The sequence below is a fragment of the Meles meles genome, chromosome 21, assembly GCF_922984935.1.
Source record: "Meles meles chromosome 21, mMelMel3.1 paternal haplotype, whole genome shotgun sequence".
Taxonomy (NCBI): Eukaryota; Metazoa; Chordata; class Mammalia; order Carnivora; family Mustelidae; genus Meles; species Meles meles.
Window position 1 is genome coordinate 30741652 of NC_060086.1, and position 27955 is coordinate 30769606.

The window sequence follows — 27955 nt, forward strand, 5'->3', positions numbered from 1 at the left end:
TACTAGGACCAAAGTTCAAATTTCTTGATGAAAATGGATAGGGTACTGTTAACCCTCTGCTGATTTTATGTGGCTTAAGCAGATTCGGGTCACGGGTTCTTTGGATTTCTCTAAATGACTTATTTACCTTGCTCCTGTGAGCATCTTCACCCCACCCTCTCCCCCCCACCCAAATCTCATGCATTTCTTTCTGCTGCTGGAAATCTGCATAAGACAGTGGATTTGCGGGTGACGGCTCAGGGGTGGACAGACAGGGGAGACTGCTTGTACCGAGACTATTCTCTTTGGGGGCTGTCTTGGTCAGACATCGTAACTGAGGGAGTCCCAAGATTTAGGAGAAGGTACACACGGCTGTGTGTCTCCCACCCTCTCATCCAGCTTTGACAGAAGCCCAGGAAGGGCAGAACCTTCTGATGGTCCTTCTGCAGCTTGTGAGCCTCAGCAATCAAAATCAACGAAAATACTGCCGATTTTAAGTTACACACCCCGTGGGGAGGCGTTCAAAGCCATGATTATGGGCAAAAGCGGGGGGGGGGGGGGGGAGGGGCATTTCTGACCCTGGCCACTACTGACACGTGGGCTGGATAATCTCTGTTGGGAGTCTGGGGACGGGGCTGACCTGGACACGGCAGGAAGTCCAACAGGATATGCGGATTCCATCCCATCTCTGCTCCTAGGTCAGGAACGTGCCCTGCTCAGCTGTGACAACCCAAAATGTCTCCAGACATGGCTCTGGGAGAACACGAGTTCATAGAGACCTGGGTCCTCCACTGGGAGGCCTTCAGCAAATAAATGACTTCATCCCTCTGAGCCTCAAGTTTCTCAAATGGAAAATGGAAAAACCCGTGCCTACCTTGTCGAGATGGTATAAAGGAGCGTGAAGATGCCTGCGGAGGGCTCAGCCCCATGCCTGGCACTAAGTAAGTGTCCAGTCAAAGTCACATGCTATTTACTCAATCATTTACTTGATATGTAGCTACAGATCCCAGTAAAGCCATGATATGTTGAGGATGCTAAGTGGCATAAGCCACCATCCCTATCACTATGGTGGGATCTAGAAAAACCAGTGGGCAGTCAGATACGCAAACCAACAACTCCAGGGCAATGGGATGCTTGCTCAAATGGAGGCACAGGGCAATGGGGAGCTAGAGACAATACCGAATCTTGGAGATTCGGAGAGAGGACACTTGAGGGAAGGAAGTTTCCATGAAGACATGGGTGAGGACAGGCATCCCAGGCAGGGGCAGTGTATGTGCAAAGGGAGTGATATGAGTCGCTCATGACTACCCGGAGCTCAGGACAGCTGGGGGTGTGAATTCCACCGAAAGCTGGCGAATGACGGGGAGCAGCAAGAGAAAAGACAGGCAGGCAGAAGGCAGATGATGAAGGGCTCCGAGGTATCAATGCCAACGAACTCGGAGCAAAACTCAGCCCAAATTCCGCTCAGTAGGAAATGGCACAGTGATTAATTAGCAATGTCTGCTCGAGCCCAGGAAGGAAGAAGAGACCCGAGTGTGCGATGGAAGAATTTTCATCAGGGGAGTGATACGAGCAGAAGGATGATTAAAAAAAAACTCACTCCAGAAACTATATATTTTTAAAAGAGAGACTAAGAGGCAGAAGTAGAGGCAAAAGGAGGAGCTGAGAGAAATGACTTAATACCATAGGAGAAATGATAAAGGCCCAACGGGGTGAACAGGATGGCTGGGGAGGAGGTGATGGACACAAGAGGTGTTCAGAAGTTAAAACCGCATCGCCCCACGGATCTGAAGGGAGTAGAAACAACACAGAGACCCCCGGGTTGCTAGCTTGGGCCACCTGGAGTTTCGGGGTGATATTCGCTATGGAAGAAAGTTGAAAATCTGGGAATAGAAAGATGGTGGGTTCTTACTGGGACCTTAAGATGCCTATGGGACCCCAGGGCAGAAAGGTCCCGTGACTGCTGGGTACGTGGGTCAGGAATTCAGATGGGTAATGAGGACCAGAGTCAGTGGTTTACACCTGGCAGCTGTCATCACTGGCCAGTCATCTGGCAGCTACCCTGTCCCCCCAACCCCCAGGGAGGCCCAGCTGTAAATGAGAAAGACCTCTCCCACCAGTGGGGTTCTCTTCTAATCTAAAACTATTCCCGATTGGCAGGATTAGTGAAGGATGACAGAAGAAAGTCATTACTGAATAATCCCCTGCACATTTCGTAGGCAACGTGGCATTCCTGTGATCCTTGTAATCCAATTATGCGATGCAGGAAGCTATATCTTAATTCCTGACTTCATTGTGACTTGCCAGGGTTGCAGGCAAACCTTGTTAAATAAGGTGTCACCTAAACATTTGCTGGTGCATACAAAATGAGCAGAGAACACCTGGAGGAGGCGGGGCATGAAGGGACAGGTCACTGCTGCTTAGAAGAGTTCCTGCTTCAAGCAGCCAATGGGTGACTTTGAACCCGGCCCGTCCTCCCCACGGAGGCTTCTGATTGGGAGAGACTTGCTCCTCCCTCTTCCCCGTCCACTCTGCTCCTCTGAGCTGTGAAAACCGGGTGCTCTCTGTGTGGCCACAGCAACTCACTGGAAAACAGGAATGGCAATCCCGTGCCTAATTCACACCTGGCGCAGTCTGAGGCACTTCACATACATTATCTGTCACTCGCCCCAAATCCTTGGGCTGAGTGGACGGTGCCCTCATTCTAAGGCCAAGCAACCAGTTAGGGCTGGAGCTAAGATGCAAAGCCAGTCCTGGTTGGTTTCTAAAGGGGGTGACCTTCACCTCCGGCATTGTGCCCAAATGAGGTGGGATTCCAGAACTGCCACAAAAATAATGTGGCGAAGGGTCTGAACTCTAGCCAGGCCAGGGAAACCCCAGCAGACCAGCCAGTGGGGATGCAGTTCAGTGATACTAAATCTTCTAGGTTTCCAGAAGGTTCTAGAAATACCCAATGTTAAAACGGTTACTAATTTATGTTTTAAAAGATCTGTATGTGAGTATACTGGGTCAAATATGGCCTCCCCAAAATTCCGTCTCCCTGGAATCTCAAACTGTGCCTTTATTCAAAAAGAGGGTCTTCGCAGATGAAATTAGTTAAATTTACGGTGAGCTCCTACTGGATGAGGGTGGGTTCTAAGTCCAACGCCTGGTGTCCTCAAAAGAACGTCCTTGAAGACACCCAGGGGAGAAGGTCATGTGACAGGAAGGCTGAGATTGGAGCGGTGTATCTATCAGTCAAGGAATGCCAAGGATTTCTGGGAACTACCAGAAGCTGGGAGAGAACCATGGATTCTCTTTCACTACCCCAGAAGGAACCAGCCCTACCAACAAGCTGATTTCAGACTCTGACCTCCAGAATGCTCACTCTCAGAACGAGAGAATAAATTTGTGTTGTTTAAAGCCACCCAGTTTGTGGCCACTTGTTACGGCAGCCCCAGGACACTCAGTCCCTGAGCCAAACCAAACACGACTGTGAGAGGAAAGTGCCTGCTGTCTTTCAGCTGGTCCTAGGATCCTGTTCTCAATCCCTCCTCTGGCCCCTCCTCTTCTGGGTCTTGAGCAACTCACTTCCCCCTTGAATGGCTTCCTCCTCTCCACCCTGTCCTCCTCCTTCCTTCTCTCGACCAGGTCAGATTTTTCCAATTTCCCAGTTCCTGCTACAGGCTCCTCTAGTCCATCATGTACAGTGGGAGTTCTGCCTCTTGGCCCCTGGAGTGAGGCTGCTGTCTGTTACTCCAAGGGAAGCCAATGGAACAACCAGGGGCGAGTTTTCTCCAGCTGTCTGTCTTCTCTAAAGCTTTGGCACCTCTAGGGGCACATTCTCTTCCGGAGACCCTGTGCTCCTTTGACAGCCCTGGTACCCCTTTTCCTAGGTCACCCAAAGTGACCTCAGCTCCATAATGGCCTTCAGCCCTCTGACTCTTAAGTGTAAGCATTTCCAGCCTTTTCCCTATTTTAGCTCAAATGAGCGAACCCAGTGGCCCTCAAGTGTAATGATTTTGTCTACTGGAGGCCGTTTATCAATGTCTGGAGACATTTCTGACTGTCACAACCAGGGCAGGGGTACTAGTGGCATCCACTGCGTTGGGATCTTGCAAGGTACATTCGAAGTACACAGGGTAGCACCGGAGAATAAAACATGATTCAGTCCAGAATGTCAATAATGCCACTGTTAGGAAACCCTGATGGAACTCAACCCCAGTCTGGTGCTCTTGACCACTTAGCTCATGACCCGTGTTTCTCAAGGGACTGGAGTCTTCCACATGCCCACAAGGAAAAGCTTCCTGCACTGCTTCTTAGAGATTCCCTATGTGTGTTTATCCTTACAAGGCGCTGACAAGTTCTGCAGCCAAATAAAAATCGGCTTCACTTTGTTTAATCCAGTATTTCCTACATGTATTTGAGTACAGAAACCCTTTGATCAGGCAATAGCCACTAACATTCTTCTGGAAGAATCTAGACCATCTCACATTTTCTGAGCATTCACTACGTGCCAGCAGTGCCCTACGCATTGCACAGGTCCTGAGGCCTCTGTCCCCTTCAGGCACTGGTGTATTAAGGCAGCGGGGGGCGGGGGCGGGTGACTTGAGTGCAGGCTCTGGGCTCAGGCCCCTGGCTTTGCATCTGGGGCCAGACGAATGATCGGTGTGACCTTGGTAATCCCTTCACTTCTCTAACCCTTGATTTCCTCACCTTTAAATGAGATGACACTTAGTATCCATGTCAAAGGGTTGTGAGGCTCAGGTTAGAGAAAACAAAGGACTTTACGGCAATGCGGGCTACCGGTTCAGTGGTGATGGTGGAGGTGGTGGCGGCCATGGCAGTGATGGAGATGGTGGGAGAGCGAGTGCCGGGAAGGACGGAGGTGATGCGGCAGCGATGGGGACAGCGGTCATGGCGCTGGTGAGATGGAGATGGTGGGAGAGTGAGTGCCGGGAAGGACGGAGGTGATGCGGTAGCGATGGGGACAGCAGTCATGGCGCCGGTGACGGTGGTGATGGAGGGGAGGAGAGTCATCCAGCCGTGATGGAGGGGTTGGGGGGATGGTGGTGGTGCCATGCTCTCTACCTGGAATGCCCTTTCTCCCTCCTTGTTACCTAGGGAAATTATATCCACACCTAGCAATTTAGTTCAAGGACTATGACACTGTCACGGATTGCGTCCTTTGGGCAAATGTCTTCCTCATTTGGGTTCTGTGGCATTTCGTTAACACCTCCACTGTACTACCCTCTGCCGTCGGCAATCAGGACCCCTGTACCCGTCTCGCCTCCATAACTGTCCTTGTCTCCCCTGTTCTGCAGGGACACGCCTTCCCTCCCCTGGCACATGCGCACTGGCCATTTTATATACACGTGCTGACTTCGAATGGGGTCTATTACCAAGATGCTAAGACTTTCCAACTTGTGTATAAACAATGAGAACAGAAGCAGTGCATGGGAATCTATATCCCTACCCGCTTCACAGAAACCTCAAGACAAGCTTGTCCCCAGCGCCCAGAGACAAGCTTCCTTACAGGACAGGCCCGGACCATCCTGCTGGAAGACGGTGAGCCGCGGGTACCACAGCTGAGCGCAGCAAAGAGGGGGCCTGGCAGAGCAGCCTGGTTCTCGGGTGCCAGGCTGCGCTGGAGACTTCTCACTGCAGACACCAGTGAGGGTCCTTCGAGCAGAAATCTATGTAGGCAGGCGTGATGCACGGGGCGTTCTGCCTACCAAGTGGCCTGTGGAGACGCGGGCTTCAAAGTAGAGCCTGCAGGCTGGCGGCTCTGGGGTCCGCCTCGCCTACATACAGCTTTCGTGGGCCTGCCTTTCTGTTTTGCTCGTTTGCTCTAACCAAAATAGCTGTCAGTTCAAGCAAGGGATTTCACGCAAAAAGTCAGATTTCTTACTTTCTTTTAAACATGAGATCAAGCCTGAGCATGTAATCCATGCAGCGGTACAGTTTGAGGCTTCAGACGGGGTCTGTGTTGTCTATTTGGGCCGCCACTGTCCCTGCCCGCCTGCTCCAGGCATTTGCGTCCTGATGGCCCCTCAAGGTATTTGGGGGATCCTTGCATTGAACACCGAGGCATGAAAATGCCATCCTCGAACTGGTTAAGAGCACGTACTTGGGGGGACAGCAGATATGGCTGCAGATGTGGCAGACACGGCTCTGCCTCTGGCTGGCTGGGTGACCTCAGGCAAGGTACTTCCTCTCCTAAATCACAGTTTCACTGTGGGAAAAGCGAGGACATTGATGACAGTGGCTTCTATCTGCCGTAGGGTTCATACACAAGAAACGCACTGTGGCAATCCCCATCATGGAACCACCCTCCGCCGTGGAGGTGAGCCCTGTTATCACCCCGGTCCTGGAGAGGAGGCCCTTGGGACTGAAGGAACAAAGGGACCTGCTCAAGATCTCTGAGCTCACCAGGGACAAAGTCTGGATTCAAATGCGAGCAGCCTGTCTCCTGCACCCAGCTTCATCACTGCTACCTAGAACATTCCAGACGCTGCACTCCTGAGGCCAGTTGCATCCACTGGCAAAATTACCCCTCCAGACGGGCTTTTATCAATCTGTGCACACACCTCTATCCACACACATTGTAACTGCTTGGTCATGCCCTGGCCTCTTCTGCTAGGCTGTGAGCAAGTGCGAGTTCTCGTGACACTCTTCTCTGCACGGCCAGAGCCTGGCACCGTGCCATGCCCTATCACCTGTTTGCCTAATGCATAATAAATAAGCTTAATGAATAAATAAGCACCTGAGAAATCAATCAAATCAGCTATTGGGCATGGAGTAGATACAAACAAAGAAAAATTAATAAAACAGCTCACTGACAACCTTTTTTGACATTTCTGAAAATCTCTCTTGCATTATGACGGATTTCAGAGCATTACTCAAAGGGCCCCCCACTTGGGAATCGAGCAAGCGAAGTCATGTGATAAATGCAAAGAAAATAAACCACTTCCCCCGCCCCCACCCGCGCCTCCCCATCTCCAAGGCTCAATTCTACTGCCAGCAAAACGAACCCAGGGTTCTTTGGTGTAGATTCACAGTAAATGATTACTTAGCCCACAGAGAAACGTCTGTCTGCAAGACTATGTTAGTTATTATCCTATCATAATAAAATAGATTATGCTATAGTAATGAATACGACCGTAATGGCTTGCTGGCAGTTTAATCAATGTATTCCTCAACTGAGCAAAAATAGGTAACAGAGGATCATTTGATCTACATTTTTACTAATTTGGTGCCATTTGTCTTCCGGTTACTTTAATGATCTTTCATTATGGAAAATGGGGAGACTCCTCAGGAAAAAAAAAAGTAGAGTTATCTTGCTCAGTTTCTTCTCCTCGCGTTGTTTTAGTGTGGAAAATAGCTCATTCCAATTCATTCTGGGAATGGAGATTCCTGTCGCCTAATTAAATGCAGTTCTGGATTTCAGAAAGAAGAACTCCCTGATCCCTGACAAACCAGACAAAGCTGTTCAAGTCATACGTAAGACTCAGTGTGTTGAAAGGGCCTGGAGTTTGCAGAGGCAACTTCCCATCATCGTGGATTTTTTTTTTTTTGTTTTTGAGGACCTACTGTGTGCTAAGCACAGTTCAGAATGCACTGTAGACTTTTTTCCCAGTCCTCCCACAGATCATGTAAAGGGAGGTACCAGTGGTCCCATTTACAAATGCGGCTCACAGAGGTCACTGACCTGCCCAAGGTCACATAGCTAGAAAGTGGCAGCAACAGGCTCTAAACTCTGAGGACCCCTTCCTAGTGCCTCAGTTATTTTCCAGCTTGCAACGATGGGCTGTCAAGGTAAGAATTCCGCATTCAGGATACTGAGTAGGGAATTATGACAAATATTTTCTTCACAGTTCCTGGATTCTCTCTTGATTGTAAGGCTTCAGGGCTGAAAACATGTCTGCCTAGTGCCTCCGTGTGTTTCTAGAACATCCCATGTGTTGGTAAATTTGCACCTTGTACCTTGAGTGTCCTCCAAGTAAACTTCTGCCAAATCTGTGCTACCATCCCTATATCTTTTTTGAAAGATTTTATTTATTTGAGAGAGAGAGAGCAAACAGAAGTAGGGGGGGAAGGGCAGAGGGAGAAGGATATGCAGACTCCCCGTTGAGCTGGGAGCCTGATGCAGGACAGCCTCAGAATTGAGAATGACCTATATTTTTAACCTCAAACATCCTCCTCAATTATTTTATCAGAGGCTGTATGATGGGGGAAGAATGGGGGTAACAAAGTCATGAAGAGGTGGGTGACATTCTAAGAGAAGACTGGGGGGCACAATGGTTGATGGGATTTCATCTCTCCTTCTCTTGGGAATTCTGAAAGCTTGTCCCCACTTACCACTGAGCTGGAACTGGTTCCCTGTCAGCTTTCAACTGCCATAATTAGACTGGAAACACAGAGCCCACAGGGACTGGGGTCGGTAGCGGGGGGGGGGGGGGGGGGCACCTAATGAACAGGAGGGCCTGACTGAGTAGGCGGGGCCATGAAGGAAGGCAAGAATCTGCGTCCCATCGGAGGGAGGTCACTTCTCTCGGCAACGGACAAACTTTGCTATGTGAGGCACTGTAGGCGCTTAGGGTTGCCAGATTTTTAATTTTAAGGGAAGTTGGAAATGTGTAAAGTGAAATGAGGATCTCCATCTTTAATTCTTAGCAACCTGGTCACAAATTTAAACATCTGAGCCCGAGCCTGCCAGTTTGCCAGCTAGGCCCGAGGGTAAGAATGGAAATCAGGGTGTGTAGGGCCTAAATGTCTCTTTCACTTACCAGCCTCAACGGCCACCCAGAGGCCAAGAAGATGCCAAGGCTGTTCATTAGAGGGACAGACTGGTGTTACCAGCTGAAAGAGAGGAGACAAAAAGGCAGGCTGGATTTGGTTGAGGGTGGAGGGCTGAAAAGTCCCTGTGGCTCTGGGAGGCCAGTGGGACATCCGAGCGGTAATGTCTGTTGTATTAGCTCCCTGGTGCCCACTCTAACAACCGAGCGCCTTATACAATAGAAATATATTGTCTCACAGTGCTGGAGGCGAAAATTAAGATCAGAGTGTCACTAAGGTTGATCTCCTCTGAGGGCTGTGAGGAGGAATCTATTCCATGCCCCTCTGCTTGCTGTTCCTTGGCTTAAAGATGCATCACCCCAAACTCCGCCTTCATGTTCCGTGGCATGCTCCCTGTGTTGAGGATTCGGAAACTCTGGGAAGAGACACCATCTGGGATTCGGCAGGATTTAACTTACTGTTCAATGCACAAAGAAAAACGAAGAACCACCTTCTGGTGAATGCCACTCCAGGATTTAAAACATTGAAGATCCAAGCATGTGTAATGTTGTTTGGGGAGAAACTTGCTGCTTTTCAAACGTAATTGTCCACTGGTAGGAATAATGGTACTCAATCAACAATCACCTGCTATTATTATCACTATTATTATTACTTGGAGGAGCTCCAGACTCAGATCTGTGTTTTTCAGTCGTTTCTCCCCCCTGTCCTCAGTCCGGAAAGAAGCTCGGATGCATTAGAGAAGATGCTCCTTTTTCTCCCCCAAACAGAATGTTCTTGCCACCCCAGTCAGCGCGTCTTGTAGCAGTTCCTGCTTCTCCTCCCCGTGCTCGTGCACGGGGATGCGTCTTGGCTGAAGATACGGGGGGAGCTTGAGGTTCAAGACCAATGCCCTTTGTCCTGACAGGCGGCGAATTAGTTTTCCAGGACCTTTCTCGTGGCTTCAGGAAATGCACATGTAATTAAACAGAGCCTGTGCTGGCTTTCAGATTAGTTGGGAAGTGTGCCTATGGCAAAAGGTCTCTTCCTTCCTGAGAGACGCAGACGTGTAATTAGAAGCCGGAGACAGTAATCATCAGCATTTCTTTCCAGCATTTAAAAATGATGATCTGATATTCGTGTGGGCCCAGTTCTACTTCCTGTGAGACCACAGCGGTGTCAGATGCTGTGTGCCGCGTGTTGGCAAAATTCAGGGGCTCCTCTGGGGTCACTTGGGTGACACTGTGTGTTTAGCCTGTCCCAAGCAAGTTACAGCTGGTGGTGCAAGTGAAAGGCAAGGATGAGCTAGAGAGCCTTTGTCCTTATTTCCAGGTCAGTATTAACACACTCCAGGTGGGAGGCCAGCTCTAAACCCCTCTGAAGGTCACTGTTGATTCATCAATCAACATTTGTTGAGCATCTGCTGTATGTCAGGCATCCCCCCTTGTGCAGCCTCCTTCCAGCGCGTGGTGGTGCATCTAGGAACGAGGCTGGAGGGTTTTTCTGATGAGGTGAAATCAGAGCTTTTGTCCTCTGACCTTTCCAGCCAGCCAGCCCATCCCTGAAAGTCGACCAAAACCCCGCAGAAACAAGTTTCAGTCATCCCTTGTTAAATCTGTAATTTACTCCCCTTTAATCCGTTCTGCGGGCGGTGGGGGATTTCTGAAGTCTTGGAACAGATGCCGGACAGAGGAAGCAGGAGCAGATTCTGTCCTAGAACGGGGCTTGGTCAGCTGCTTTTCTGTAAAGGGACAGACTGTCTAGTTTCGGCTTTGGGGGCCCTGCAGCCCACTCCGGTGCAACTACTGGGCTCTGTCCTTGAGCTTGGAAAGCGGCCTGGACGATACAGACATGAATGGGCGCGGCTGTGGCTGCTGGAGAGCAGGCTGCCAGCCCATCCGAACCCACTCCTGTCTCAGAGAAACTAGGTGACCCGTCTTGGAGAAACTGGGCATGCGTCCTGTGAGGCCATTGGAGTCCACGAAAAAATAATTCTAAATTCCTTTCCATGGCCTGCAACACCCTGCATGAGCAGACTTCTGCCCCCCTCCTTGCCTTCATGGCCTACTGTGCCCCACTGCTGAGTAACCTTCTGCCACACCTTCCTCCCTGCCCTTAGTCTGCGAGGGCTTCACCAGTTCAGGGTGTCCGCACAGCTGGTTTTTCTGTTCATATGTATGTATTTACTTATTAAAGATTTTATTTATTTATTTGACAGTAAGACAGTGAGTGAGCACACAAGCAGGGGGAGCAGCGGGCAGTGGGAGAGGGAGAAGCAGGCTCCCCACTGAGCGGTGAGCATGAGGTGGGGCTCGATCCCAGGACCCTGAGATCATGACCTAAGCTGAAGGCAGAGGCCACCCAGGCACCCCGTTTTTTTTCTGTTTTAAAAGCTCTACCAGAACTGGACTCGAATTCAGTCAAAAAACAAGACAGTCTCACTTCCATCAGCTTTCGCAAAATAGCCGAGGAGTCTGCCTTGTCTTATTAACCGTCACAATACTGAGCGGGGGTGGGGGGGTGGGGGGGGTCGCCGGCTCCACTTTCCAGACGCAGTAAAATCTCCACTCCCGTTGCTTATTCCAACACCACTCAGTCTAACAAACAACCCAGCCATTTTCTCTGGTGCCCCCAGCCTTCATCTTTATGGTCAGTCGACTGCCAAATTCGGCCAGATGTGCCTCTTGAATTATTCCAAAATCTCGGAATCATTCTCTTTCCTAAGTTCTTACCTGGATTTTCACAAAAGTGTGTGTACTGGATTTTGCCTGCAGACTTCAACTTCTCTAATCCAACCATCTTTATGTCTGTCCATCCATCTGTCCATCTAAACCGTTAATCTCTTCATCCGCTCATTCATACATCCGCCCTTCTCTTCTTCCATCCACCCTCCCACCCAAGCATCCATCCATCCGTCCATCCATCCTGGGCATCCACTTTGTGCTAGGTGGGGTATGTACGGAAAAATAAAAACAGAACCTCCCTTCCTGGATATTTTGGTCTATTTAGGAAAAGGGATGCTAAATAACTAACCACCTAGAGTTACAAACTGGAATAATGGCCAGAGAGGAGAAGTTTCCCTTAAGAAGTAACCACTGGATTTAAGTTCCAAAGAAAGATGTGAGCTTGCCAGGAGAGTCATGAGAACAAGGGGCAGAGAGACCAGATATGGGGAAGCCTCAGGCTCTAGCCTGCTTTCTCTAGGTGTGCTAGAGGCTGGGGGCCGCTGGTGCAATGAGCTGTGGGGGAAAAGACAGGTGAGAATGACAGACAAGGCTGTTGAGAGAGGTGAGGTGGGTCCCATGGAGCCCCAAAGGCTGCTGTGAGGGAGTCGAGTCACTCTAGGTACAGTGGGTAGACCCTGGTGGGTTTTCAGCAAATGGTTCAAAGTCTAGATGATGAGCAATGTTCCGGATGCAGAGAGTTACCTGGCAGGCGAGGCAGGGTGTGGCAGAGACGACGTGAGAAATGAGCTAACATAGTCTCCATCCCCACAAGAGATGTGAGCAACCTGGCCAGGGAGGTCGTGGAGGAGACAGACAAAAAGGAACCTGGGATATTCTCACTGCTTGGGGAGTTGTGAAAATGGGAAAAATACCAAGCCTGAGCCAGCCTGCCACGTGAGCTCCTCCGAAGGGAATACTAATCTGAGTGACATTTAAGAACGAATGACCACGTACTCTGAACATACCAGGTACTTAACAGTATGAGCTTTCTAGGCAGCATCTCAAGACTTAGGAGATAGAGACTATCACTAATCCCATTCTATAGATGGGATGAATGAGGCACAAGGAGGTTTCAATAGCACACCCAAGGTTCTACAGCTAGCATCTGGGAGCACCAGGATTTGACTCCAATACCCCAACGATCAGAACCCCGCGTCCTTGACGTTCATCTAGGCAGTAGGATTTCTGTAATGCTCAATTTCACAGGGATCATGTGAGTCAGAGAGCCCCGATGCAGACGCCCCCCCCCCAACCCCCACCCAGAAAGGAACCTCATAGGATTCCAGCTGCATAAATAAAGTCGGGAGGCTGAGCTCCACTGATCTGTTGCAGTCTTTACTGCTCTACAAATGCATTATTTTTTTAATTTTTTTTTTTTTTATTTCTTTGACAGAGAGAAATCACAACTAGGCAGAGAGGCAGGCAGAGAGAGAGGAGGAAGCAGGCTCCCTGCCAAGCAGAGAGCCCGATGCGGGGCTCGATCCCAGGACCCTGGGACCATGACCTGAGCTGAAGGCAGAGGCTTTAACCCACTGAGCCACCCAGGCGCCCCTCTACAAATGCATTATTAATCAGCCACTGGGGTCCTCCCCAGCAAGATCGCCTCCAGATTCTCTGGGTCCCTGGCTGCGAGACGACTGAAGTCTGGAAACAATCATCACTGTCAGGCCAGCATCAGGAGCACGGACCACGGCTCCTTCAAGCCTGGCCTGGCTGCTGTGGCCTCCTGGTGCCTCCAGGTCACCTTGTCAGGGGCCCCCTGCCTGGAAGTTTTCACTCTGAGTAGGGGGAGCAGAGGCTGCGTGTGGCTTGGGACCAATGGACCACCCGAGGGGACTGGCTGCTTCTTTGAGAGGCTCTTAACCAACTTCCAGATTATGACATGGGGGTGTGGTGGGTAATGAGGCAGGTACATATCTTGCCCTCTGTGGTTCTTTCCCCAATCTGCCACAGCAGTCAGAGAGCTCCCTCTGAAACAGGAATCAGCAAACTTTGTTCCTTGGGTCAAATCCAGCCTGTTTATAAGTAACGTTGTATGAGAGCATACAACATATTGTTTGCATACTGAGCTGAGTAGGTTAAGACAGAGACCCTAATAATATGTCCTACAAAGCCCGAGGTATTTACTGTCTGGCCTTTTTTTTTTTTTTTTAAAGATTTTATTTATTTATTTGACAGAGAGAGAGCACAAGTAGGCAGAGAGGCAGACAGAGGAGGGGTGGGAAGCAGGCTTCCTGCTGAGCAGAGAGCTGATGCGGGGCTCAATCCCAGGACCCTGAGATCATGACCTGAGCCAAAGGCAGAGGCTTAACCCACTGAGCCACCCAGGCGCCCTACCGTCTGGCCTTTTATGGAAAGTCTGCTAATCCCCATTATTACAAAGTCTAAATCAGATCATGCCACCATTCCTGCTCAGTGGCCATCAATGGCTCCCAACTACCCTACAGTGAAGGGGAACTACCTTATCTAGGCCTCAAGCCCCCTTTCAGTGGGACCCTGACGTGGGCAGACAATCTAATCTCCTGCACTCTGCAATTTGGCTGCGTGCAGACCTTGAACGAGTCACCTAGCCTCACTCAATCTATAAAACGGGGCAAGAAAGTCCACTTTGGTGGGTTAGCATGAGGCTCACGATGGAATGGCTGTTTGCAGAGGAGCTGTTTTGTTTTGTTTTGTTTTTTAATTACAGTAAAATAGGTTTAACACAAAATTTACCATCTTAACTGTTTTTGAGTGTATGGTTCAGTAGTGTTAAACCCATTCATGCTGTTGTGCAACCCACGTCTAGTACTTTAATCTTATAAAACTCAAACTCTACCTATGACACAGACGCTTCCCATCCTCCCTCACTCCGGCCCCTGAGGGCCACCATTCTAGTCTATGCATCTGACCACTCTAGGTGTCTCATGTAAGTGAAATCATACGTATTTGTATGTCATTGGCCTATGTCACCTGGCATAATGGCCTCCAGGTTCATCCATGTTATAGCGTGTGCCAGAATTCCCTCCCTTTTTAAGGCTGAATAATATTACATTGCAGGGATAGACCACATTTGCTTATCTAATCTCCTGATGGACACCTGTGATGCTTTCACGTCTTGGCTCTTGTGAACAACGCTGCTGAGAACATGGAGGTACAAATACCTCCTTGGGGTCTGCTTTCTATTTTTTGGGGGGGTGGGGGGAGGGTATTTATCCAGAATAGAAGAGCTAACTCTTACTGACAACTTTCCAGAACCAGCCTCTGTGTTAACACCTCACATGATCTCATTCTGTCCTCACAAGAAGCGTACAATGTCGGAACTATTATTGTCGTGAAGGTGACCGTGTCATTCATTGCCCGCACTGGGAAAACTCCGGAGATGAGGAAGAGTGCTGTTCGTAAGGATATGGGGGACAAGGCTCAGAAATCGGGACAGTCCTGGGCAAACTGGGATGTCAATTATCGTCCCCACTATACAGATTAAGAATGCTACACAGAGAGGTGAAGTGACTGGCTCAAGGTCACCCAGCTGGCGAGCGGCCAGCCAGAATTCAAACCCAAGTGGACGGACTAAAGCTCTCACTACAGAGCACAGCTCCACATGCGGCACACCTGGCCCTGCAGCAGGTAGAGACCAGCAGGTGGTGTCTAATGGTTACTGGCTCTTCAGGCTGGGAAGAGGGACCTTTTGGGGAGAGGGATCAGCATGGCTGAGAAAGACACAGGGGTGGGGCGGACATGTTCCACGCCCAAAAGCGAGACTGGGGATGTGGCATGCCCATGCTAAATACAAACTGGCCACACGGAGGAGATAAAGGGATACACAGAGGCAGATGACCCCGTCTCAGATGACAGGAGGCTCTCTCAACTGAGACACTCTTGCCATTTGGGACTGGAAAATTACTGTGGGGCCTGTTCTGTGCCTTGTGGGATGTCTGGCAGCACCCCTGGTCTCTACCTGCTAGACGCCAGCAGGCTCCCTGGGCTATTTATGACAACCCGTGTCTACAGCCATGGCCAAATGTCTCCCGGGAAGGACCATAATCAACCCCATTGGGAACCAATGCCCTGGAAGAAAGGGCAGAACTGGAGGTTAGGGGCTGTTCTCCAGGTCGATGCTTCTCGAGGTGTGGTTCTAGAGCAGCAGCCGCTGTTAGGCAAGTTCCGGGAGCCAGCCTTGACTGGTTCAGCATCTCTGGGGGTAGGCCTGGGAGTCTCTGTTTTAAGGAGCTCAAGTGAGTGAACCACTATCCTTGGGGATGGAAAAGTCCTGCTAGGGGTCTCAGAAGCTTAAGAACTAGACTTGTTACTACTCTGAAACGTGACAAGGGCGCCTGGGAAGGAAGCAGTTCCTTATAGGAGAATGAAGATGTTCTGGAAGCTTCTAACATTTTGTTCGTGATGAAGCCAGGAGAGAACACACCACTGTAACTGGTACAGCATTTTTGCCGGATAGTTTGAGGGTATCTATCAAAATTTAAAGCAGACCAGCCTTTCAACCTACCAGCTGCATTTCTCAGGATGCTCCCAGCAACCAGTCTCAACTTGGGGCCCCATGAGAATTAAAATTAAGCTCCAATGTCCTTGAGGCATCCATCTTAAGCAGCAAATGTGCTTTTCTCCAGTGCATCCAGAATGGTACTAATTATGCACCATTTGGGGGGAGAACGGAGAAAACAGCCCTACAATATAGTAAAAATCTGGTCAATGTACATGTCCACTCAGGGGAATGGCCAAACCATGGCACGGCTATCCTCCAGGGGAACAGCCAGACATCACAAAGAATCATATTGGCAATAAAAAAGAATGGGAAAATAAATATACTGTGGGAAAAAAAGGAATTACATAGGTCTCTGTCTCCAGGCAGGGATACAGGTCCCAGACGTAGATACCTGTCCGAATTAGAAAACAGGTTCCCAAGGCACCTGGGTGGCACAGTCGGTTAAAGCATCTAACTCTTGCTGTCGCCTCAGGTCTGATCTCAGGGTCATGAGATGGAGCCCCAGGTCAGGCTCCATGCTCAGTGTGAAGTCTGCCTGAGTTTCCATCTCCCTCTCCCTACCTCCCCGCCCTGCCGCCTCCCACTTGCACTCTTTCCCTCCCCAATTAATAAATCTTTTTTTTTAAGATTTTATTTATTTATTTGACAGACAGAGATCACAAGTAGGCAGAGAAGCAGGCAGAGAGAGAGAGGGGGAAGCAGGCTCTCCACTGAGCAGAGAGCTTGATGCGGGGCTTGATCTCAAGACCCTGGGATCATGACCCAAGCCGAAGGCAGAGAGGCTTAACCCACTGAGACACCCAGGCGCCCCACCCAATTAATAAATCTTAAAAAAAAAAAAAAAGTTCCAGAACTACACATCAGTTTCATACAATTTTTGAGTCTTTCTAGACCAAACCAGATGCTTTATTTTTACAGGTTCCAGCTTGACACATTAGTTTCTTATCATTTCTGCCCTCCCCACACAGCGCAAAACCAACTCTAGCTCTGTATCTGTTGAATTTACAGATTCCAACGAGGGTGCCTGGGTCACTCGGTTAAGCGTCTGCCTTTGGGTCAGGTCATGATCTCAGGGTGCTGGGATCGAGCCCCCCATGGGGCTCCCTGCTCAGCGGGGAGTCTGCTTCTCCCTCTCCCTCAGCCCCAACACCCCACTCATGCTGGCTTTCCCTCTCTCTCTTTCAAATAAAATAAGTAAATTAATTAACCTTTAAAGATCTCAATGAAAACAAAAACGTGCCTGCGGTTACTCCTCAGAGAGGGCCTGGTCAAGTTCAATTTTCCCTTTCTCTGCAATGTTTTCTGGTTTTTGAAATAATGAGAATGCGTATCTTCCCACTTGAATAATTAAAGAAATTATAACGAGCATGCTTTCTGCATTATTTGAGCAAGCTTTAACAATCAAACAAAAAAACCAAAAAATTCTGCTTTCCCTCCTATTGCCATGTCTTCTGACCATCCTTCACTCCTCCGGCTGCTGGAAACACTGCGAGGGACAGGCTCCTGGCAGCCTCCCAGTTACTCAAGACAGGTTTCTTGCTCTAACCGCGCCATGCTCAGAGGTGAGCTATCAATTTGCGCTTTGTGGCTTATCCTTGATTCTGATTTAGGGCAACATAAACCCTCCTCAAAATTTCCAAGAATAATTTAGTTTACTAATTTCGGCATTAAGAGTTTATCAAAGCGAGTGCCGCTCCCTAATCAATCACCGTATTTCCGTGTTTATCTCCTATTCAATTTTTACACAGGGTTCTATACACATCAATTTGCCTGATGCTCTTCCTACATATGTTTTAAATTACTTTATCATTGTGTAAAATTTCACAGCCATTAAAAGGCTCTAATACCAGAATGGCTGACATGGTGTTAAAAATTGGATTCAATTCCACGGGGTAATAAATTGTGACCTAAATCCAAACTCTCATGGGTGACTGAAGGATACAATGAAAAATTATTGCTTTGTCATTTTTACACTAACACAAATATACCACGGGCAACCAGAAAGCGGCAGAGAAAGAGCAAGCGATCGGTGCTGGCTGTTTTTCACCCAGGAAGGCTGCATGGACAAGTCCTGAGGGTCTCGGATAGGATCTGCCCCTCCCAGAAACAGGGGTGCTGTCCAACTGTGCAGACTGCTTTGCAACAGACGGATGGAGCTCGGGGGGTGAGCTGAACGGCTCAGACCTTCCTTCAGCCACAGGGCAGCGGCTGCTACAGGCAGCGAAGAAGCACAGTGGTTAAGCCTTTGCCTCTGGAATGCAATAAAGTCTCTGAGCTCAGAGGCTGGGCCTGCCACTGAGGAAATGTGAGATTTGGGGCAGCTTTCCTCCCTCTCTGTGCGTCAATTTCCTGGACGACAGAGCTATTACGAGAACAAATGATTTAATGCGGCTAAAATGCCTAGGACAGTCCCTGGCATTTAGCAATCCCTAGGTAAAGGTTAAGCATTATTATTTAAGAACAGATTCTTGTACAGAGACCTCAGCGCCCTGTTCTTTTTGGCTGCAGGGAAGGAGAGTAATGAACAGGGAGAGAAAGGTGTTAACATTTCCGCTGCCTTTCCCTTTATCTCTGGAGAAACAGGATCAGTCATACTACACATTCCGACGGCACAGGTACTAAACGGGCCACAGAGCAGAGAAGCAGAAACATGGGTTTTGAAGTCAGGCCGAACTGAATTTGAGCTCAGGGCTTGCTGCTTGCAAGTGTGACAGTGGGCAAGCCAATGGACCTCTCCAGGCCTCAGTCTTCCCGTGTGTGAAGTGGGCAGAAGGAACATGCTTTTTCCCCAGGGCTGTGGGGAAGGTTTGATACCATGCATGGACACGGCTTGGCTGTGTGCCTGGTGCTCAGACGTGCCTGAGACATGCGAGCGCTCACATCCCAGGCTCTGTGCAAGGGTTGGAGAGCCAGCAGGGGACACACACGGACGAGACTTGACCTCGTGGCTAAGTGGCGGTGACAGGATTCCAGTGTAACATGACCCATGCTCCAACGGGGAGTGGGTGAGGTGACTGGGGGAGCACAGAGTGTGGGCACCTCATGGAGAATTGGGGAGGAAACCACAGAGGATTTCCAGAAGAAAGTGATACTTAAAGGAACCCCTTACCCTTAACTGTCAAATACTCTGAGACAGCAGAAAAAGCAAGCTGGTTTTTGTTGGTCTGTGTAAAAAGGGGGCAGTAGCCTGGATACAACTTTCATCCCAGGACCCCTCAAAAAGCCATGGGCTCTCTCTTTCTGCACTAGATCTACGCTTCCCGGCCCCAAGTGGCTGACACGTAGCCAGCTACACCCAAAGGAACAGGCTCCGCAGGGCCAGAAGACTGTCCTCCGAATCACTAATCTCTACCTCATCCCAGAGCAGTTTCTGGACAAAGAAGCCGAGAAAAGCATCATAAAGTGACCTGCTGTGGAAGCCAGTCCAGCCTGCCCACCCACCCTGGAAGCTTCCAGAACCTGAATAATCTGCTGCTGATTTGTAACAGGTGCTTGGTAAGAATCTGCTGGCTGAAGAGAGGGAATCACTCATCTGAAAGTCAGTATTTCACTCAGCAATCTGAGGTCGGGGAGGGGGGGTGGCGCGATCTAACAACCCATGTCCAGGTAAGAAGTGAGGCTGACAGAGGGCAGGTGCCTTGTCAGCGGATTTTATAGCTGATGCACTGGTAAAAGGAGTTACCTTTCAAACCTGTCAAGGCCAGTCTGGTTCAGATCCTTCCCCTAATCCTGCCTGAGTTGGTGATGGTGAAACAGCCCAGGGCACAGGGCCTGCATGAGCCTATCACTGCTGGGGGAATGGAAGGCTCCCCCCATCCCCCCATGGCTTGGATGTCAGGACAAACAAGTGTGCCACAGGAGGTGAAGTCCCCAAGCATGTGCCACCGGAGTCCGCGGCTGAGAACTTATGTCAGTCGCCAAAGGTAGAAGGAACACAGTTCTCTGGAGGGAAGATATGGGACCTTCCCTGACTCCTAGCTTTCCAAAGCCTTGCCTGTCTTTGGGGCTGATCTTCCCCTGGCTCTCCGGAGACCTCAACATGCTCCCGAGAGGTACGCCTCTGTTCCATTCTTCTCATGCAAGGTAAAAAGACAGGAATCATCTCACCCAGACATTTTGGAAATTAAAATCTGGGGGCTTGTCCTCAGAGCTTCCCTGCCAGTATTATCAGTGCTTTATCCTCCCTACACCTCCCCCTGCCTCAGGGCCTTTGCACACAATGCACCCTAGGCCTGGAATGTTCTCCCTCCAGCCTTTCCCCTAGTTAACTCCTCCCACCCTCCCTCGCTCAGCACCACTAACAGGCCTGCAGGTGTGTCCATAGAAGTGGTGGTCTGTGGTGCAATTCTGTGTTTATTTTTGTGATAACTGGATACCTGGATCTACCCTCCCAACTTTAACAGACTACGGGCTCTATGAGGACAGGGATTCCGTCTCTTCTGCCTTCCAAATGCATCCCCCAAATCTACTGCCCAGCATAGACACTGGATGCTTGACGACTAACTGTTGAATGAATGAGTGAACTCAGTATATCCAGAAACTAGAAACCATCTCGTTTGAGGGTAGCTCACCCTCTTCTCTTGTTCTTCCATAATGAGACCACAGCCATCTCCGACGACCTTTCGTCCACTGCTTTCTATAGGTCATTCAGAGACAGCCCCTCCAGCTCCCCTGCTTGGTCCCCTCTCTGCATACGGCAGTCTGCCACTGTCCCGTGTCTTTCTGTTCTTTGCCTGACCCTCCACTCAGGACTGTGAGCTCCGTAAGGTAGGACCTCGTCTCTCGCTATGTCCCACTGTTTGGCACCATGCTCAGTGAGGGGCAGCCTCTCGACAGAGATTTGTTGAGTAAGCGAAGCGAATGAAATATATTCAAGGGTGCTAAGGGGAAAGATGATATTCACGTTCAGGACACGTTTCCAAGGGCATCCAAGGGGTTCTCCTAAGTTCTCCCTGAGGTGTGAGAAAGCAGGAGGATGGAGTATCCCAGGTTCATTGGCTCCCACCGAGTAAAAGATACTTCCTGTTTGAGTAGCATGGTGTCCGGTGCTAGGAGACTCCATGACTCTGCTCCAACTTATCGAAAGCAGAACCCGAATTCTTAGCAATCCCACATTGCCTGCAACAGTCCCGGTGCCAGAGCCCCGCTGGCCCGACTCCACGCACTGTGTGTAGGAGGGAGGAGCTGTGCTAAGGGGCGGGCGGGCATCTAGGAGCACCCGCGCTGGCCCAATGTCCAGGCTCTGCCCTTGCCACCCACAATCTGAGGACAGTCACTGCTTTCCCCAGGATCCCTCCAGCCTCCCACAAAAGGGAAGCCAATTAGCCAGGCTCTCCATGGAACCGCTTGAAGCAGTGGTCCGAGAATGCGGGTTATAAACACACTTCCCATCCCCTAGGCTGTAGATGTCACTGTGAGCGCACGAGAAGGGGAAAAAAATACTCCTCGAACCATGGTCCCCTCGTCTCCAACACGCTCTTTCAGGGGCCGTGTTTGCAGCCTCTTTCTGCACCTAAACCTTTCAGCTTTGCTTTCAGGCCTGGCAGTTAGGGAATAAACACACCCTAATGACAAGTTTAAAGTGATTGGCAGGACTGTACAGCTGGCAGAATGTTCCTGGGGGAAGAGAAGGGGGTGGAGAAGGAGGTGGGAGGGAGGTGAAGGGGGGCATTTATGATATTTCCCATAACTACATATTTAGCTTTCTAAAAAGCCTTGTGGGAGGCAGCTGGCCTGCTTTGTGATTCCAAGGCTGGGAGGGGGCATGAACACCATAGTGCTTGAGAAGGACAAGGCCATGTGTTAGCAGCCTGTTGGGACTCACCTCTCAAGGCGGGAGCCTCGAGCGACTGCGGACCGCAGCCACCTGGCACACACTGGAAGCTTCATAAATGTCTGTGGACGATCAGGCTTGAGTGGTCACTGGGCACAAAGTGATGGTCACCACCATCTGGCCCGCAGGCCAATCCCAATAGCTTCTGTCTGCTAGCTAATCCTCCCTCCGGGACCCCGGTAAGAACGCCTCCACAACCATCCGCTTTCAACTCCTTCCTTAAAGCTGAATCAGATCAGAAGTAAGCTTACTGAAGCACACGGTAGTTCTATTTTTAATTTTTCGAAAAACCTCCATATGGTTTTCCACAGTACCTGCACCATTTTGCATTCCCACCAACAGGGCACAAGTGTCCCATTTCCTCCACGTCCTCGCTGACACCTGTTGTCTTTTGTTTTGGGTAACGGCCCTCCCAATGTGTGTGGGGTGAGATCTTACTGAGCGTTTATCCCAGGAGCTGAATGAGGGCCTCGAAGAGAATCAAGCACTCCCATGTTCACTGCAGCATTATTCACAACAGCCAAGATGGCCAAAATGTCCCCATACGGATGAAGGGACTGAAGACGGTGATATGTACTCACAAGGGAATCCGAGTCTGTCTTCAAAAGGAAGGAAATCCTGCCACGTGCAGCAGCATGGGTGAAGCCAAAGGACGCTGTGCTCAGTGAACTAAGCCACTCACAGAAGATAAACAGAATAATTTCCCACATATGAGGCATCTGAAATAATGGGACTCATAGAAACAGGTAGAATGGTGGTTGCCTACACTTGGGAGGACGGGAAATGGGGTTTGACGAGTGTCAAGTGTCAGCTGAGTGAGATTAATAAATTCTAGAAATATGCCGTACAATACTGTGTTTATACATAGCACAACTGCGTTGTATCCTTAATTTGTTAAGAGGCTAGATCTCATGTTAAGTGTTCTTATCTCAACAAAGTAAGATAAAAAGTCTTTTAAAGTAGCATGAAGTTAAAAAAAAAAAAAAAGAAAAAAGGGAAATCAGATCATGTTGGAACTGTTCAGTCTCGGGCACCTGGCCCGTTCAGTTGGTTACGCATCCCAGGGTCCTGGGATCGAGCCCCGCAGCGGGCTCCCTGCTCAGTGGGGAGTCTGCTTCTCCCTCTGCTGTGCTCCTTCCCCTGCTTATGTGCACTCTCTCAAATAAATTCTTCAAAAAAAAAAAAACAACAACAAGAACTGTTCAGTACCTCCAGTGGCTTCCATGTCACTTAAAACAGCATGAGCATACCCCTGGGTCTGACCCCTTCTCCCTCCATTCTCACCGCACCCTCCATTCTAGCCACACTGGCCTGGCTGCTTCTGGAACATGCCAGGCCCTTTGCTAGGACTGCTCCTCTTCTCCGTGGTGCTGCCCTCCCTTGCTTCTCAGAAAGCCTCTGTGGTCACCTGCCCGAACTGGCCACTCCCTGTCCTCTTGCTCTGCTTCGCCTTCACAGCTCTGATCCCACCACCAGGGGCCCGAGGCCTACTGGCTCTCCTGTCAGCTCTGGCCTCTCCTACTGGGGCAGAAGCTCCATGCAGGTAGAGCTATCCTGCTGCACGCCTCCCAGAACCACCGTCCATCTTAGGTCAAGGGACCCGATGTCCCGAGCTGCGTGGGGTAGAGACTCCACGGGAACAAGACATTCTCCGTGTTTGCGCATTACTGTATCGTCCTAGAACAAAGGTCAGCCACCTCCAGCCCGTGGCTGCCTGTTTTGGTGTGGCCTTCGAGCTAAGAAGAGTTTTTACATTTTTAAACGATTGGAAGAAAATCAAAAGAGTACCAATTACGTGAAATCCACATTTTGGTGACCCTAAACCAGGTTGTAGGGAACACCGCCATACTGGTCATGTATTCCTTTGTTGACGCTTCCGGACAGTGTCGAGTTGTGACAGAGACCATACGCCCTGCAAAGCCTCCTATTTATTCCCTGGCCCTTTACGGAAAACACGTGCAGAACCGCGGCTTTGGACACTGCCTACTGGGTGACCAATAAGTGGGTCTACAGCCACCCGTTTCCGCACCCTGAGAAAACCAAGAAACACCTTTGGGACAAGGTTTGCCCAATCCCAGCAAACTACCGCTGAAATCCCTCCTTTCTACATCTACTGGCCTTCATGCCTTCCTCAGCAGGAAGGGTCTGACGCCGGTCAGAGCATATGAGCATACCCCTGGGTAGGTCACCCCAGGTGACCACAGAGGCTTTCTGAGAAGCAAGGGAGGGCAGCACCATGGAGAAGAGGAGCAGTCCTAGCAAAGGGCCTGGCATGTTCCAGAAGCAGCCAGGCCAGTGTGGGTAGAATGGAGGGTGCGGTGAGAATGGAGGGAGAAGGGGTCAGACCCAGGGTCAGACCCTCTGCAAACCTGGCCTTCTGGAAAGCGAGTCAGCCCCGGCCACTTAGCCAAGCTGTGCCTGGATCCCATTAGACTTTGCCACACCGCTCCCCACTTAGTGCAGTGCTTTTTACCTTTCCACAGCTGCTCCCTCATTCCCTTATCAGCAGAAAGCCTGGGAGGAGTCAGGGTCTCTGGTTGACAGGTGGGGAAACTGAGGCACGCAGCCCAGGGCACGGAGACTGGCCTAGCTGACATCCACGCCTGAACAGTCCCTCCATGCCAGGCCGCCAGCCATGCTTCCTGGAAGCCAGCTCCTCATGCTGGGGAGTCACCACGCTGCCCCCAGGGTGCGGAGATGGACGGGAGACAGCCCTCCCACAGCTGGAAGTGCCATCTGCCACTCTCTCTGGAGCGGGCAGCCAGACACCTCCGTCCAGAAGCCCAAGTATCCAGAGCCTCTGGCCTCCTGCAAAGGCTCATGGGTAAACACTGTTGTCACATCCCAGAACAGTTGCCTTTCTATCGGAAACCCCCCTTCAGTCCATCTCCAGCCCTAAGACTTGAGCCGGCTTCCCCGGTCACGTGCAAAGGCTTGCGGCCCTGCAGCTGGTCGGCTGACTCAAAGGAACTACCCCCTGCCTGTTGCCCGGGAGAACCACCGTGTGTCACCCAGCTGCTCAGGCCTGAGTTCCTGGTCAGGTGGCAGCCGCCCCTCCTCCCAGCTGACCGCTTTCTCTGGAACTTCTCACATTTGCTCCCCACTCATTCTCCACCTAAAAATGAAGGCTGCAGACACGCAGGCCACTGGCAGCATGAGTCCACTGGCCCCACCCGACACAGCAGAAGGTGGACTGCAGGAGGGATGGGGGGGGCAGGGTTGGGGGACGCACCAGGGGGGCCTTTCTTGGGACATTTTCACTCAAGATGGAGGAAGGTTCGACGAAGCTTCCAGATATGTAATTGATCCTGTTGTAACGAGGCATTAAAAGTTGTGTTACCAGCACCTGGCACCAGAATGCCTGTTACAGGCAGAACGGTCTTTATCAAGAAAGGCATCCATCAGGAAAGCTACCTCTGCCCTTGGCCAGGGTTAGCACGATCCCCATGGCCAGGGCTTCTGGGGGAGACATGGCCCAAGAAGACTTCCCCGAGGAGGCGGCCAGACGAGGTGGGGTGCAATGGGGGGGTGCAGGTAACAGCGGGGGGAGGGGCTGGAAAGAGCAGGAGCCAATGCCTGAGCCACTCGGGGGCCACGTCTGAGGGACAGAGCAAGAGAGATGCGGCCAGGTAACAGAAAATCACCATCAAGGAGGCCTTCCATTCTCTCCTCTTCTTAATGCCCCTTGGCTGATAACACCACCGATGCCAACAGCCCAACATCCCCTTCATTCTACCTCCCCTCCACATCAAGCATTTGATACTCATGTCCCCACTATGGCCAGCAATCCTAGCAGCAAAGGTAAGAGAATCTGTGTCCATTTCACAGATGAGGAAGTTGAGGCAATGGGAGGTTAGAGTCACACAACTAGTAAAGTCACAACCAGGATTCAAAACCCAGTGCCTGAAGAAAACCTCTTTTTTCCAGCCCAGGCCACCCTTGGCATTCCACCTGACATGGCTGCATATCCATGAAATAGTAGGGAGTCCAGCCGAAGTGATAGGACGTTTGACTGAGGAGCCCGAGGAAGGGACAGGAGGCCCAGGCAACTGGGGGTGGGGGTGGCTGCCTGGTTGAGGAAGAGAGGAGGTCAGGGGATGGTCTGGTGGCTGCAGTGAGCTCAGGGGCCCTGTGTGCGATTAGAAATAACCCTGAGGCCAGGGTTGAGAGTGGATGGGGTTAGAGCCCTCAATACCTCACTCTTGGTGGCCATCAATGGGGGGTATAGAGATCCCTCCTTTCCTTGCGAAAATGTGTCACCCTTCCCGCTGTTTTCTCCAGGAGTGGAGTGAAGTAGGCAAGTCACAAAGGCAGGGAACATCTCTAGAGGTAGCAACCCAATTCCTGGGGTTCTAGACTCTTCTATTCCTTGAGTGGTACTAAGGTGAGGGGAAGGATGAGTGTGAGTGCAAGGAGCAGGGAGGGGCCCTTTACAGAAGTCACCATTCAAACTAGTTCCTTCCCTCTGGATGGTTCAGACTGCCCACCATTATAGCCAGCTTCCGGCATCCTGCTGGCTGCCGTCTGGGTGATGTGGAGTTCGACACGGTGACAAAGCCAGCGCGTGCATCTGTGTGCGTGCAAACACGTGTATTTACACACATATTACATCTCCCTCCCCTCCCGCCTCCATCTCCTCATTTAGCAGGAAATAAAAGGACCACAGGGCTGAAGCTCAAATCCCTCCTAAGTGGAGGGAAATCCGGGTGTCATGGTTTCCAGAAAGGGAATACAATCTCTGTATGGGGTGTAATTACATCTTAGCTTTCTGCAGAAGAATAGTTTATGGCTTAAATGCTATTAATTGTAAGCCGTTTTGTTCCACGGGAAGTTGTTCATTGATAACTACCCAATTAGGGTTATTTTGCAATTAGTCTATTCACAGTAAATTTATTGCAAAAGGGGAGGCTGTCGTGCAGCAAATTAAGGCAGTGCCAGGCTGGGTGTGCAATGGCTCTTAAATGCCAATCTTATTAACCAGCTCAGAGGTGCTGGGCGGGTGTGCCATCTTGGCGGACATGGGCAAGTCCATGGGGAAAGCCCGAGCAAACTCACGCTGCATGACCATGCCAGGGTGGTGTTGGGGGGGGGGGGTGGTTTCAGCACAACCAGAAGGAGTGTGGGGGCCCCTGGCCTCTACGGGTGATGCCAGCCCTCTTGATTTCTCATCACCCCCTCCCTTCTCCTTGCAAGGATACAGAGGACAGAAAAATACAGCGTAGGGGCTGCAGGACCTCCCTGAGGTCTGATCATTGGCACTCAAGGGACACCTTCTGACCTGAGGAGGGGAAGGCCATGGGTAGGGAGGCAGGCCCTGGGATAGATCAGCTCTGCTGTCCACTAGCCATGGCCCTCTGACCAAGTACTAAACCTCTCAGCCTCCATGTCCTCATCGATGGAGTACCGGGTTGCTAACAGACCCACCTCCTAGGGTTGGGGTGAGGATTCGATGCGCTGTAAGGTGAAAACTGTGTTATATTGACTGTTACATGGGGGTAGGGCCCATCGGCCAAATCCCACCCACCGCCTGCTTTAGTCAAATGAGTACTATGGGAAGAGAACCGAGTGCACAGTGTACGTGTTGTCCGTGACTCCTTCTGGCTCTAACGGCGGTGTAGGTGGCTGGTGTAGACACTGTACGGCTCACAAAGCCTCATTTATTTGTTCTCCAACCTTTGCAGGAGGAGAATTGTGACCCCTGGTATATAATGAGTGCCCAATACTACTTTCATGGAAGGGCATTCAACTCAGGCCCCCGATACTCCTCTGCCAAGCCAGGCACTGGTTAACAAAAGGTTCTGGAAACTTCTTCCTCTACTCATTTATCCCTCTACTCCATCAGCCAAGTCCCATCAAGAACAGAAATGCGAACCGCACGGACAGCTTGGACTCGGGTTGAAATGTGAGGGAGAAACAAACCCTTTCTTTTGACGTCTTTCCTTTGAAAAGAAGACAGGATAGTCCAGATATATGTTTACTGCCGCAAACTCAAAAAGGACAGACCGACAGCGAGTGAAAAGCTGAAGGTGTCTGCACCCTTCGTGAAGGGAAACAAGTGAGGGCTTTCCTAGGTGTCCTTCCACAGCACTTACACGGCCGCTCCCTACCTGACCCAAATCCTAAAAATCTGGAAAAAAACCAAAAAAGCAAAAACAAACAAACAAACAAACAAAAAAAACC

General features: G+C 50.5%; 1 protein-coding gene across 1 annotated transcript in view; it reads right to left on the reverse strand.

Annotated features, from left to right (window-relative positions):
* XYLT1 (xylosyltransferase 1) overlaps positions 1–27955 on the reverse strand; it is a 297158-nt gene that overhangs the window by 97371 nt on the left and 171832 nt on the right. The window lies entirely within an intron of this gene.